At 35.9% G+C, this 14,211-nt stretch overlaps 1 protein-coding gene across 1 annotated transcript in view; it reads right to left on the bottom strand.

The window, feature by feature from the left end:
• ntm (neurotrimin) overlaps positions 1-14,211 on the bottom strand; it is a 318,851-nt gene that overhangs the window by 169,148 nt on the left and 135,492 nt on the right.

Genomic DNA, 14,211 nt, shown 5'->3' on the forward strand with positions numbered 1-14,211 from the left:
ACTTACGTAGACACTTAGGTTGACGTACAAAGACCGACAAACACTAACTGAAAGGACTGGGGTTTATAAAGACAAGACAATCAGTGAACTAAGGAGACACACCTGGCATCAAATTAAACAATCAAGGGGAGACAGAAACTAGGTCACAGGGCACACATGGGGAGCAAAACACACACAAGACAGTCCAGGGACGTGACAGTATGTTTGTGAATATATGTATGCAAGTAGAAATATTGTCTATATAGTTCATCGACCTGCCATTTGTGTAAAATCTTACCGTGCAAAACTTCCATTACACAGAATGAACTTCGGCGCCGTACAAGCACCAAAAAACCTTACAATTTATTTCCAAGAATAACTCTGATGTCTCTAGCAATTTTCTGAAACAGCTTTCTGAGTTCAATAAGGTCTGAACTCTGTAGAAACTCTCAGTTCTTGATAATGCTAACATGAATGAAAAAAATGAAACAGTAAAAAAAAAAAAACACACACAAAATGATTTTGTAATGAAATTGTACTATAGTTTTGCTTCATCTTGCCATTAGGGACATGTAGTGATGCTTTTGTAGTATAAGCCAAGAAATAAAGGGACTACATTTTGGAATGCATTGTATTGCTAAGGGAATTGCTGAAGGAATGCTATTTTAAACAGTTCTAGAGGGACAAAAATGTGGAAAACTGCTGCTAATAGATAATGCATCAGTCTGTCCTGTTGTTTTGACAGCATCTGTTTTGTCTCTTGAAGTTAATCTCTGTACAAACTAAGTAATTGTGAGCATTTCTATCAGTTCGAGGTTAATGTTCTGCAAACTCATTTCACCATATTGAGAAGAGTCTATTCGATTTGCAAAGACCCGAAATGCTCTGTATACACCTATTATTGACTGTTGGCTTTCGGGAACTGCACTTTTTGCCTGTCAATGAAAAATCGATAGGAAGTCATTATGCTGCCAAGTGTAATATGACAGCATTTGGGGAGTTTCCTGGCAAAGACTTTCATTTAACTGAACTAAGTGAATTGCAAACTACAATGGAGAAAAACTTTCAAAGGACGAGGACTTGTAGATCAGATAAACAGAAAACCACAGCACAGACTGAAATTCTCCTTGTGTAGTTTCTGCCTCATCAGTTAGTGTCATAACTGCTCCACTAGCCTTGAAAAATTAGGCCTTAATTTTCCCGTAATTAATTTCTGCAATCGAAAGAATTCTTGACTGAATGGGAAGTCAAATGACAGTAATATATTCAAATTGTAGTTGGAGGAGGCCAGGAAAGAATGAGGGAAGAAAAGTAGAGCAAGAGAGAGGGGTGGAAGGGAAAAGCTTAGCCATATGGCACATTCTGAATTTTTTACGCAGGCATCTCACAGCAATTGGTGGTTCACATCTGTAGGGATAAATCTAAAGGTTTTCATTTCCCATCAGCCCACAACAACAGGTAAATGCACCTGTTTAACCTTTATTTGCATACAAAGAGCTGTAGGTAAATAGAAGGTAGAATACAAACAATGGAATATTGAGATCCCACTGCAGGTGTGACAAAACCTCTCTCTAACAGCATGGCTTAATTGCATTTGGAGGCATGACCGTTATGCTTTAAATTTTACATTAAAAAGTTATAGTTCCAATTGACTGGATGAATAACATTCAAATTCAAACCTATTATTGCACATCAGTTCATTTTTACTTTGTCAACTTACTTGCAAAATCACCATATGCTATTTACACGTGTGAATATTTCAATTTGTTATACATTTTCATTTATTTATTGTTTGTTGTATGTATGTGTACATGTATGCATGTGTAGAAAATTCGGTAACACTTAATTTCGATAGTCCACTTTAGACATTCTACTAACAGAAAGTAACTTTGCAACTACATGTCAATTAGCAGTCATTAGAGTATTAGTAGACTGTCTGCTTAATAACTTCTAACATTTTATTTTGATGGGTCCACAACATACAACATATACTGACTATCAGAATCTTTGCAAGTATATGTCAATTTATTCTACTAACCCTAAACCTAGCCTACTGAGAGTTAGTAGACATGTAGTTACAGAGCATTAGTTGACATGTAGTTGACATGTAGTTACAAAGTTACTTTCTGTTAGTAGAATGTCTAAAGTGGACTATCGAAATAAAATGTAACCAAAAATTCTAATAATATATTTATAATAAATTCACAATACGTAAATTATTAACATTATTATTTACCATGCTTCCTCAAATTCATGATTCTGTCAGTTTCAGCTTTCTTTGGTATAATTAAAGTATAAAAAACAAAAGAAAAACATATATATATATATATATATATATATATATATATATACTACTACTACTACTAATAAATTATATATATATATATATATATATATATATATATACAGTACATACATACACACACTACTACTACTAATAATAATAATTATATATATATATATATATATTTTTTTTTTTTTTTTTTTTTTTTGCATAATGACCAGTATCATTGGTATACTATATCATAGTTTTGTTAATATTTGAAATATTTTTATTGATTTATTTATTTATTGTCACTTTAAATCCTATTTAAGGTTTTAGTAATTTTATATTGTGATTTTGGCATTTTTATTATTATTATTTTATTATTTTTGTATATGTCTGTATAGTTTTCACAAGTTTTTATTTATAATTTATTAGTTGTATTTTATTTAGTAGGCTACTTTAAGTTAAACAAACAAGAATGACCAATGTTGCCAGCATACAGATTCATTTTGGTAACAATAATAACCTTGGTTTGTGGTTCCAAGCAAACAATATATATATATATATATATATATATATATATATATATATATATATATATATATATATATATATATATATATATATATATATATATATATTTGCTGGCAATACAATAACAATTTGAAGTACTAAATAAAATAAAACTAATACATTTTATTTTGTATTTTAGTCAATTTTATTTTATTCAGTACTTCAAGGTAAACAAAACCAAAAAAAAAAAAAAACAATGTTGCCAGCATATATATATATATATATATATATATATACAGTAGCTTCAGTTTTGGTAACAATAATAACCTTGGTTCCAAGCAAACAATTTCCTACATTAAATTTTTTTTTAAATAAATAAAACATCTCAATTATTTTACACCCAGAGATCTCCAGCTCATATCTTGGAGAGTTATTTGGCTCTATCCCAAGACATTTGCTGTTTCTAAACTGTTATTAGTCACTTTGATAGGGCACTCAATGATCTACTTTACTACACTGAAAGTAACTATCCCCAAATGAGCTCTTTCTCTTCAGATGCCTAAAGGGCTTGTGATTGAAATAATCAAGCTTGTGATCGAACATGGGAATGTTCACAGCTGCATTATAAAGCACGTCCTTTTAATTAATTAAATTGGCTCATTCATTATACTGTACAGGCTACACTAAGAAATAAGAAAGCATATAAAAAGCAAAGTAGCAACATTGCCATGGTTACAGCAGGCCTTTACCCATTAAGTGCATCAGAACTATTGTGTATAATCAAGTCAAACACTATGTAGTCACTACATACAAGTTCGACTGGATTAAACAGAATACGCAACATTTATTGTGAATTGCTGCTTGTTTGAGCACACATTTTTATTTCAGGCTTTTGATGTAGGTGTTTTTGTTAATGTCTCAGTTATGGATGCACAATTGCATTTTATGCATGGATCATTCATTCCGTGTTCTTTTGGAAAAAAAAAAAAAGAAAAAAAAAATTCAGTCTGACAGAATGCAATTCACCACCGTATAATGGCTTCCCTTTCCATTAGAAATGAGCATGGCAAAGGGAAATTTAATTTGTTTTATCTGCCTCTTTTACCTTGTTAATGACTTTGCAATTGTTCCTTTTCAATTAGTGCGCCTTAAGTTGCAATATAGGATTTTTTTCTCCGAATAAGGCAGTTATTTCAGGGTAATGCTAGGTTACAAGCATCCACAGACAGATAAAAGAAAAGAATGGGTTTAAATTAGCAAAAAGTGGAGCATTAACACAAAATCAAGATTTCAGCATTGCATTCCTGTATAGTTCATTTTAAAAGGAAATAAAAAACAGATGCAGATGTCCTTAGTGTTGAACACCACATAGTTATGAAGGCAACATAGAAATTTATTTTTATTATTTATAGTATTAGATTTGTACAAACCCGATTCCAAAAAAGTTGGGACACTGTACAAATTGTGAATAAAAACAGAATGCAATGATGTGGAAGTTTCAAATTTCAATATTTTATGCAGAATACAATGTAGATGACATATCAAATGTTTAAACTGAGAAAATGTATAATTTTAAGGGAAAAATAAGTTGATTTTAAATTTCATGGCATCAACACATCTCAAAAAAAGTTGTGACAAGGCCATGTTTACCACTGTGTGGCATCCCCTCTTCTTTTTATAACAGTCTGCAAACGTCTGGGGACTGAGGAGACAAGTTGCTCAAGTTTAGGAATAGGAATGTTGTCCCATTCTTGTCTAATACAGGCTTCTAGTTGCTCAACTGTCTTAGGTCTTCTTTGTCGCATCTTCCTCTTTATGATGCGCCAAATGTTTTCTATGGGTGAAAGATCTGGACTGCAGGCTGGCCATTTCAGTACTCGGATCCTTCTTCTACGCAGCCATGATGTTGTAATTGATGCAGTATGTGGTCTGGCATTGTCATGTTGGAAAATGCAAGGTCTTCCCTGAAAGAGACGACGTCTGGATGGGAGCATATGTTGTTCTAGAACTTGGATATACCTTTCAGCATTGATGGTGCCTTTCCAGATGTGTAAGCTGCCCATGCCACACGCACTCACGCAACCCCATACCATCAGAGATGCAGGCTTCTGAACTGAGCGCTGATAACAACTTGGGTTGTCCTTGTCCTCTTTAGTCCGGATGACATGGCGTCCCAGTTTTCCAAAAAGAACTACAAATTTTGATTCGTCTGATCACAGAACAGTTTTCCACTTTGCCACAGTCCATTTTAAATGAGCCTTGGCCCAGAGAAAACGATCATGGATCATGTTTAGATATGGCTTCTTTTTTGACCTATAGAGTTTTAGCCGGCAACGGTGAATGGCACGGTGGATTGTGTTCACCGACAATGTTTTCTGGAAGTATTCCTGAGCCCATGTTGTGATTTCCATTACAGTAGCATTCCTGTATGTGATGCAGTGCCGTCTAAGGGCCCGAAGATCACGGGCATCCGGTATGGTTTTCCGGCCTTGACCCTTACGCACAGAGATAGTTCCAGATTCTCTGAATCTTTGGATGATATTATGCACTGTAGATGATGATAACAATTTTTCTCTGAGAAACTCCTTTCTGATATTGCTCCACTATTTTTCGCAGCAGCATTGGAGGAATTGGTGATCCTCTTCCCATCTTGACTTCTGAGAGACACTGCCACTCTGAGAGGCTCTTTTTATACCCAATCATGTTGCCAATTGACCTAATAAATTGCAAATTGGTCCTCCAGCTGTTCCTTATATGTACATTTAACTTTTCCGGCCTCTTATTGCTACCTGTCCCAACTTTTTTGGAATGTGTAGCTCTCATGAAATCCAAAATGAGCCTATATTTGGCATGACATTTCAAAATGTCTCACTTTCAACATTTGATATGTTATCTATATTCTATTGTGAATAAAATATAAGTTTATGAGATTTGTAAATTATTGCATTCCTTTTTTATTCACAATTTGTACAGTGTCCCAACTTTTTTGGAATCGGGTTTGTACACTCTAAAGAATGCTGGGTTAAATACAACCCAACGCTGGGTGAAATATGGACAAACCCAGCTATTGGGTTTTGGGGTTATTGGCTATTGGGTATTAAATGTTTAACCCAACCTTTTGGGTAGTAACCCAACCACTGGATTTGTCCATATTTCACCCAGTGCTGGGTTGTATTTAACACAGCGTTTTTTTACAGTGTACATAAAACTTATATGTATAAATAAAATTCAAAAATTTTATCATACATTTTTGTGTGTATATACACACACACATACATACATACATACATACATATAAATATTTTTGTATGCACATGTATGTTATACTTTCATATTGTATGTTTATAGAATTTTTCATAAGACTCAATTAATAGAGAAATAATCATTTATATAAAAAGATAATACTTTCTATATAATTTATGTACAACAGGCATAGAAAGATAGATAATAGATAGAAAGATAGATAATTTATTTATAATGTATCAGTTTACAAATATATTACAAATATATTGAAATTTAACAATAAGTACAACAGCAATAATAAATCTATACTCTAATAAGCTAATACTATCAGTGTAATTCATTTTAATTTAACTCTGTTTTGTACTTCAAAACCAAAAGTTCCTAGAAAGATGCAAAGAAACAGACAGCCATTACGATTTTATTTCAATTTAAGATTGCCCATTTTCTATTTATTTGGGTTGCACCTCAATTTAAACTTCACTATTGCTTTTGTTTTTTGAACAAATGAAAGACAAATAGCATGCATATGCTTCTCTTGTCATTAATCAAACTCTTAAAACCATATATCATCCGCAGTGCACTTTCAAAACCCTGTCTTCTCTCTCACACTAATGCATCAGTCTGGTTTAAGAGCTGCTGCTTGATTTGCCTTACACACCTTCCAGGCTGTTACTGGCAATTTAAGCGGCAGTTTAAAAGCAGTCCGCAGAGAATGAATTGGCTGAGCAGGGTTATGGCGACAGCCGTCCGGCTGTTTAAAGGCCCATTCGGATTCAATCTGTGAGATCCTCTCCTGAGATTTATGTCCTGCTACTGGCTTATGGTAAACAGCGTTGAGTAATAGTATCAATAGCATTTGAAACTGCCTGCAATGTCATGTCTGGAAATTTCAAGGAACCTGTGATTGCATTTGAAGTCCTACTTAATTGTTAAGCAGCTATCCCAGAAAGCAAGAGTGATTGCTCAAATTCAGTTTTACGCCCATCTGATTTAGAATTCCATGGTACGGTGTCATACCTACTCCACATGTTTGCAGTGTGCTTTCATCCACACAATGCAGTCACTGGGATCTCGTCTCTTTCCCCATATGTGCTTGGTTCTGCCATGGCCTGGCATTGAAGGCCACCCACACTACAGATGCTCAACCCTTGTGGCAGCCTTCAGGCTGAGAAAAAAGCCTTTATATTCTTTGGTTTGAGGTCTACTGCATGCTCCTATTCAGTGTCGGCATGGGGAAAAAAATTCACATTATTCCAAAAACTTTTTCTATTGCATTATCACGGGTGTGGACACAATGACACGGGGGTGATAATGTATTATGCTTTACAGTTCACTTTCTTTTGATGTGGTCTGGTAAAAAAAACACCACATGTCCGAAAAAACGCTACAGGCCCACATGGAATCGGCATGTTTTTTTCTATGGATTAAAAAAAAAAAACTTGCATAATGGATACACAGAAAAAAGCTTTTATAGGCATTATGTTGAAATTATTCTCTCATTTCTATTTATTTGTTTGTGAATATGAATAATAAATAATGAAAACAACTTTTGATGTACGGCTCTGTCCAGCTCTCCTAGAGTAACTGCCTGTCTCCTGGAATCTCCTCCATGCTCTTGAGACTGTGCTGGGAGATACAGCAAACCTTCTGGCATCCTGGAGGAGTTGGACTGCCTGTGCCTGTAGGTTCCAGGTAACGCCTCACGCTACTAGTAGTAACACTGACCCTGGCCAAATGCAAACTAGTGAAAAACGGTCAGAAAAGATGAGTAGGGAAAAATTGTCAGTGGCCTCCACCTGTAAAACCATTCCTGTTTTGGGGTTGTCTCATTATTGCCCATCTAGTGCACCTGTTGTTAATTTCATTAACACCAAAGCAGCTGAAACTGATTAACAACACCCTCTGCTAATTAACTGACCAGATCAATATCCCAGGAGTTTAACTGACTTGATGCTATACTCTGATTAAAAAGTGTTCCTTTAATTTTTTTAGCAGTAGATAGATAGATAGATGCTGAGTTTCAGTTAATTTTTGTGCTATAAGGAAACAGTTGAAGTGATCGCGCCGGAGCGTGCACACACAAACACACAATACATCAGTTCCAGCATTGCTAACTTGACAGTTGGTACTTTATCAAAATAAAATACAGTGAACCAAACATCAGCGCCCGTCTCTGTGTCACTGTTGGAACGCGACTGAAGTACAAAGCCTATCATTTACATAATAAATAATAGTTTAGCATTCAGATACGTTACATCGCAAATATGGAAAAATTATGGAATATCTGGATTTGTGCCAAATGAGAGAGGTAGGATACATGAGCACAAAGCTCCATTTCGCAAACAGTTGAGTGCACAAGCCTTAAAGTATACTCCTGTGTCAGTCTATGTCAGAATCAGCACATGTTCGCAGTCTGAGGGCTTTGTTTGCAAGTGCGCAACTCATGGCATCAAAAACCCTTTTAAGGAAAGTCCGTTCACTTGGCCACCATATTTGCAACGCCTCTGGGCAGCTCAGACAAGACCAAGTCCTATCTAAATGAATAGGGGAATCCTGAAATCTCAAAAACGGCTCGCTGAACTCGCGATTAAATTACATATTTCAAATCAGCAATAAAATCTGAAATGAACTGCCCCATGAATGTTGTTTCTTATGCTCAAATAGCTTTAAAAAGCATATTTTCTCAGGCTAGACCAGCCAATGCGCATGCGTAGCTCCAATGCGCTTATGACTGTGCACGCGCAGCTGCTGGTCCAGCCCCAGGTTTCTATAGGAACCGGAGCTTCTAACGGCTGCAGCAGTGACGCAATGATTTTACCAATCAGCGATTGGCTCTTTAATTTAGAAGGCGGGACTATCCCGCCCAGTGTTGCCAGATTGGGCGGTTTTGAATTCGTTTGTGCGGGTAAATATTGGCTTGGGAGGGTGGACAAAATTTGGGCTGGCTTTTGGTCAGTTTGGCGGTTTTTAAACTATATAAATTGTATCGGCTAATTGGTAACAAACAAGCCCAAGTGTGCATATAAAGCCTACTGCATGCATCCAATCAGTCATCACAAAGTTACTAAACACACACGCACGCTGCAAAGATGACTGGTGCTGATGTTGATGTCGCGGCCGCACTTTTAGCCAATCACTAGGGATCAGCAGACAGATGTGATGATTCATGAGTGACTGGTTTTTAGCGCGATAATGGATCTGATTTAACTGTAAGTGATACCTATATATAAGTTTGATGGTAAAGAGTGGAGAGTGTTTTAACTCTCAAAACATGAATTACACATGTTGAGGGAGATGACATGGAGCTATATCACTGCAACTCCGAAATCAGAGCACAGTTAAATTATTTAATCAAAATCAATTTATCTTTAAGATCCTGTCTTTTATCTTTAAACAGTCCAGATTGGTATATCCTAAAGCTGCTGGACTTGTTAGATTTGGTTCTATATTATGTATGAACTTCACGAAAGACTTAGCTCTGTGTGAAATTATAGAGCAACACGAAAGTAAGAGCATTATTGTTGTGGTTAAATATTTGTATTGTCGGATTATCATACAGAATTACACAGTTTTTACTGTCAAGGTGTGTGCATGAACGAGTGTGATAATAACTATAATTACGTTGCTTATTCTGATCACTTATATTGTGCACTTTTTTGCATTTAAATTCTGACTGTTGACATTGAAAATGATGTATGTGTTTTTCGAGGATATCGGTTAATTTCTTGATTGCCATTTTGACAGTGATTTTAATCATTTGGTAGTTCTCTTTAATGTAATTGCCCCGATTTGATCCATGGGAAATTTATCTAGCATTATATTTATATTTTGTCGTCATTATTTCGTTATAAGGAGTTACAGAGTGATTGTGATTTGTCAGGCCTCTTTACTGATCCACCTCTCTTTGTTTACTCCAGGCCCCCAAATCTACGGGATAAATTGGTGCGTGCAGATACACACATCCTCACTCCTGGGACCCTCTCTGATGCCCATGGAAATTTTCCGTGTAAAGATTGTGTCGCTTGTTCTCATTATTAAAAAATGCAACGGTTACACTTTATTTCGATAGTCCACTTTAGACATTCTACTAATTATAAGTAACTTTGTAACTACATGTCAACTAATTCTCATTAATTTGCGACTACATGTCTACTAACTCTCAGTAGGGTAGGTTTAGGGTTAGTAGAATAAGATGACGTATACTTGCAAAGTTTCTCATAGTCAGTATGTTGTATGTCGTGGGCCCATCAAAATAAATTGTTAGAAGATATTAAACAGACAGTCTACTAATACTCTAATGACTGCTAGTTGACATGTTACTTACTGTTAGTAGAATATCTAAAGTGGACTATCGAAATAAAGTGTTGCCAATGCAACTCATTTACACATCCACAAACGGGTAAAATGTATCAAATTAAACAATTGATCACATGTAAAACAACACATGTAATATATATAATTTTGTGTTCTTGCTCTTTATTGTATGTTGGCAAAACAAAACGTGCATTACACACTAGAATTGTTGAACATATGAGTGATTTGTGAGCTTTTGGGCTGGAAATCATCCATCCAATCTGGCAACACTGATCCCGCCATATTGCCAGTAGCCCCTCACTGCAGAACAAAGATCCAGGGGGCGGGGTTGGATCCACATCTAGGGGGTGGAGATGGTAGGTTTAGGGGTGGAGATGAGTAGGTTTAGGGGTGGGGATGGATGGGTTTAGGGATCAGGGGGTGGAGATGGGTAGGTTTAGGTATATGTAAGGTGGGAGGAGTTGGATCTGGTATACATACCTCCGCGTCAGCTTTGTGGTTTCATCGATGGTATATTATTAATTTGTTTTGTAATGCTTTTATATTCATAATCATTAGATACTATTAAAATACTGAGAACAAAAATAAACACACATTAACACATGTTCATAACTTTATGTAGGCTATTTTTTATTTGTAGTATCTTGAAACTCTTCCTAGCAGCGTTTTGAGCTCAGATAAGATAATGGTCGTAGAGCGCCCTCAGACGACTGTTAATTTTACATCAGAATGAATACGCTACCTACAGGTGATTAACGAAAAATGTTTAATTATCCACCAAATTTTAATCATTTTTGTAAATTAACAACGATGCCACCTCAGTAAATTAGTAAAATATTAAATTGAGTTACTGCCTACATAATATTTCAATATAAATAATGCATGAAATAAACGTTAAATCAAATAAGAAAGATGTAAACGGCATCTCTCATTCAAACTCGCTTGCTCCCGCTCTCTCTTCCAGCTCGTTGGTTCTCCGTATTGGATTGTGGGAAATAGTGCTTCAGCGAGTGTACATCGGTTATACACTCGAAATCAAAATGCATTGTGGGTTAAAAAGTAGTGAACCGAACCGAGATGTCTGTACCGTGACGGTTCGGTACGAATACATGTATCGTTCCACTCCTAATAGATAGATAGATAGATATAGATATAGTTAGGTCCATATACTGTATATCTGGACACAGGCACAATTTTTATTATTTTAGCTGCTGACCGAAACCTATTCAAGTTACAGTTATATATGTTGAATATGGGCTTAAAGTGCACACTCTGAGCTTTAATTTGAGGGTATTCTCATCACAATTGGAGGAAAGATTGATGAATTACAGCTCTTTAATATGTACCTCTCCCTTTTTCAAGGGACCATAAGTAATTGGACAATTGACTCAAAAGCTGTTTCATGGACAGATGTGGGCTATTCCTTTATTATTTCTACATCAATTAACCAGGTAAAGGGTCTGGAGTTGATTCTAAGTGTGCCATTTTCATTTGGAAGCTGTTGCTGTGAACCCACATCACCGTCAAAGAAGCTCTCCATACAAGTGAAATAGACAATTGTTAGGCTTCAAAAACAAAACAAATCCATTAGAGATATAGCAGGAGCATTAGGAGTGGCCAAATCAACAGTTTGGTACATTCTGAGAAAAAAAGCACTGGTGAGCTCAGTAACATCAAAAGGCCTAAATGTCCATGGAGGACAACAGTGGTGGATGATAGAGGATCCTCTCCATGGTAAAGAAAAACCCTTTCACAACATCCAGCCAAGAGAAGAACATGCTCCGGGAGGTAGACGTGTCACTGTCAAAGTCTACAATCAAGAGAAGACTTCACCAGAGCAAATACAGAGGGTTCACCACAAGGTGCAAACAAGGCCTGATTAGACTTTGCGGAAAAAAAAAAAAACCTTCTAAAAAGCCAGACCACTTCTGCGAAAGCATTTTTAGGATGGCTGAAATTAACATCAACCTGTACCAGAATGACAGGAAGAAAAAAGTATGGAGAAGGTACAATGGAACAGCTCATGATCCAAAGCATACAACATCATCTGTGAAACATGGTGGAGCAGTGTGATGGCATGAGCATGCATGGCTTCCAGTGGCACTGGGTTACTGGTGTTTCTTGATGACATGGCAGAGGACAGAAGCAGACGGATGAATTCTGAAGTGTATAGGGATATATTGTCTGCCCAGATTCAGTCAAATGCAGCAAAGTTGATTGGATGGCACTTCATAGTACAAATGCACAATGACCCAAAACACACAGCAAAAACAACCCAGGAGTTTCTGAAGGTAAGACAGTGGATTATTCTGCAATGGTCAAGTCAATCTCCTGATCTCAACCTGATTGAGCATGCATTTCACTTGCTGAAGACAAAACTAAAGGCTGAAAGACCCACAAGCAAACAACAACTGAAGTCAACTGCAGTAAAGGCCTGGCAAAGCATCACAAAGAAGGAAACCCAGTCTTTGGTGATGTCCATGAGTTTCAGACTTAAAGGGACAGTTCACCCAAAAATGAAAATTCTGTCATCATTTACTCACCCTCAAGTAGTTCCAAACCTGTATGAATGTCTTTGTTCTGCTGAACACAAAGGAAGATATTCTGAAGAATGTGGGAAACAGAGCAATCTGGGGCACCATTGACTTCCATAGTATGGAAGTCAATGGTGCCCCAAAACAGCCTGGTAACAAACTTTCTTCAAAATATCTTCCTTTGTGTTCGGCAGAACAAAGAAATTCATATAGGTTTGGAACTACTTGAGGGTGAGTAAACGATGACAGAATTTTCATTTTTGGGTGAACTATCCCTTTAAGGCAGTCATTGCCTGCAAAGGATTCTCAAAGAAATATTAAAAATGAACATTTTTTTTTTATATATATATATTTATACATTTTACATTTATATTTATTTGTTAATCCCTGAAAATGGGGGCTGTGTATAAAATGGTTGTAATTCCTAAGCATTTTATGTTATATTTTTGTTCAACCCCTTGAATTAAAGCTTAAAGTCTGCACCAATTTCATCTTGATTGTTTCATTTTAACTCTGAGCCAAAATTATGAAAATCATGTCCAAATATATATGGACCTAACTCTATATAGTAAATATGAATAATAATAAATAATGAAAATGACCGACTTATGAATAAGTTGTTTAATGCACACAAATAATGATACTATAATAGTTTATACTGTAAAATAACTGTAAAATATGCAATGAAATGGGATATATTGAATGTGAAACTGTGAATGGCCCTATTAAAAAAATAATTAATTAAATCTTTACCACATTTTTATAAAAATTTGCTAATATAACAAACACAGAAAAAATTTAACATACTGCTGATTTTGTTTTCTTGACATTTGTAAACACTGAATTTTTAAGCCCCCTCACTGTCATATTCCCACAGAAGTCTGAAAAAATATGCCAGATTTTTCACCCACCCACTGTCTGCCAGTTTGTTTAGTTTTTGTTTTTTTTAGTCTGGAGTGGTTTTGTACTGCATATTCTCCAACACCACTGCACAGGGCAGATATTGGGAGCAAATAAATCTTAGATATGAAACATTGCTTAGGTAGCTGATGATGTAAAAAGGTTCCCTTTCCCTCAGTAGACCTTCATTCCCACTATATTGATACTTTTAGCTACAAATTCTGCCCAAAGCATTATTTTTACTGTAAGAAAAGAGACTATTTCATACAGCATCGATTTTACGTCCTATTTTCACGATACTCAACTCAGTCCCACCATTAAAAAAGGTTTACAACCCGACCTGCACTAATATTTAGCACCCACTTTCAGGAGCTGGTATCCCTGTGCCAACTCCTCAACCATCAAACCTTATTACGATGCAGAATAAGCTCATATATGTACACGAAGAAACTCAATATCAGA

The sequence above is a fragment of the Onychostoma macrolepis genome, chromosome 10 (assembly GCF_012432095.1).
Source record: "Onychostoma macrolepis isolate SWU-2019 chromosome 10, ASM1243209v1, whole genome shotgun sequence".
In the NCBI taxonomy this organism is placed as follows: Eukaryota; Metazoa; Chordata; class Actinopteri; order Cypriniformes; family Cyprinidae; genus Onychostoma; species Onychostoma macrolepis.